The 2,043-nt window shown below is 28.2% G+C and overlaps 1 protein-coding gene across 1 annotated transcript in view; it reads right to left on the minus strand.

Annotated features, from left to right (window-relative positions):
- Positions 1–2,043, minus strand: part of LOC106679862 (protein Wnt-5b) — a 94,082-nt gene that overhangs the window by 64,919 nt on the left and 27,120 nt on the right. The gene's annotated exons all lie outside the window — the stretch shown is intronic.

Consider the following 2,043-nt stretch of genomic DNA (forward strand, 5'->3'; position numbering starts at 1 on the left):
TTATTTATATAAATAATTTACCGTATTATTTCAAACTATGAAGAAGATGATAAGGAGTGCTGTCAAAGGAAACAAAAATAGATAAAAACTATTTATTTTTCGAAGTTTATCTCACTTTGCAGAGCTGTTCAAGTTGAGAGCTTTCGAAAATTGTCAAAGTTCGAAAGCTCTCGACTTGAACAGCTCAACTTTTCAGCAAAGTTTCGAAAACTTTACAAAGTGGTACGAAACGTCGGCAAATAAATAGTTGTTAACTATTTTTGTTACTTAAATAAATCAAATTGTATCCCTGCATAGTCTCAACACTTTTTATTATATCAATAGTCCAACGTTTCGTCCATCCTCAAGGACAATCTAAATATTTAACGGCTTATTATATATTCGTTTGTAACATTTATAACAACAACATTATCACTAATAATTTAACATACCTTCAATATAAATTCTGACCTCACATCAAAATTTAAAAATTGTTTTGCAGGCTATTCTGCCATTAATTATAAGTCAAACACACCCTATGAAAAAGTCAATTATTAGAGAGTCATATTTATTATTAATAGGCTTATGTTTAGTTACCTGTTTTTTAAAAATTCATCAATTTTTAAAAACTTTTACTTTTCAATTTATCCACACTATCAATACCATATAAACAAACTATTTATAACCTTCCACACACTCAGGTCAGCCTTGTTTTTAATTTAATTCAAATTGCATTTTGGTCTCAATTTGTATTTATTCCAATTATTAAAATTGATTGTAAATAGTAACAAAAATTTCTCCAATATTTTTCATGAATTTATTTTGCTGAAAATATCTGCATAATATTAAACAATATATGCAAGATTGTTTAAATGTATTGTATCTGTTTTAAAATTAACTGTATAATTGATTTTCTCTGATATATAAATTGGCTCAAGTATTTTTCTTTTGAACATATTGTTTCCTTTATGTAACATTATGGTGTTATCAAAATCAAGGGCAACAATTCTTTTGACTTCTCCCCTAGCCATGTTCTTTATAATTTCAAAAGAAAAAATCATAATATATTAGTTTTTTATTACGAATATTTACATTATTTGTACACGTCTTAAACAAATATGTTGATATATTTCGTTTCTAAAAAATACAGTATAATATATTTTTTTAATATTTAAAAACAAATATCGTGGAATATCTACATACAATCAAGGATAGTTTAGGGTATAGATATGTATTTTTTTACTTAAGCCCCCAAAACAATTCTCCGACCCTAAAACTTTTTCAGATGTTGTGATTAATTACATAAATAAGTAGATCAATGTAATTATCCTATATTTAATTCTTTATTAATTTTGTTCGTAGAAAGAGATATATCACTCGTACTTATAGTACAATAGTGGTAATTATTAATCTCAAAGCATGTGTCTTCTTTAATCTATGATTCCAATTTCGTATTAAATTTAAAACGTTAACTGTGACAGTCAAGATTGACTGTATAAATCTTGGTTTTAATAAACAAAATTATCAGTTTATTAGTCGGATCTCATTTCCATTGCTGTATCAATATGAGAAAACTATCATTAACAAATTTCTGAATAATTTCTTATTTGCTACTTTAAAATGTTATGAAATGAAAATATTCCATAATTAGACTACGTAAATTGTAGTTTCTATTCAAACCTGGATTAAATGGATTTTTTCGGATCTGTCATGTATATTTCGAAGAATTTAATATATAAATTATAGTTTTAATTTCAAAACACAGCCTACTGCCACCATCAAGCCAGATGTGTTAAATGTGCTGGCTCACATCCATCTGATACCTGTCAGAAGACTCGAGAGACTCCGTCTAAATGCGTACTCTGTGGGAAAGAAGGTCATCCTGCTAACTACAAAGGTTGCGAAATTTACAAAAATATGCAACGCCTAAAAACCACAAATTCTGCATTAAAAGAGTCCAATCAAAACAAAGTGGTTCTTGGAGAAGAACTTGCTGGCCCATCAACGAGCGACGCAGAACATCGTACCTCGGTCACTAATCGCTTACAACAACCCATCAACTCC

The sequence above is a fragment of the Halyomorpha halys genome, unplaced genomic scaffold, assembly GCF_000696795.3.
Source record: "Halyomorpha halys isolate HHAL.00 unplaced genomic scaffold, Hhal_1.1 Scaffold224.1, whole genome shotgun sequence".
NCBI lineage: Eukaryota > Metazoa > Arthropoda > Insecta > Hemiptera > Pentatomidae > Halyomorpha > Halyomorpha halys.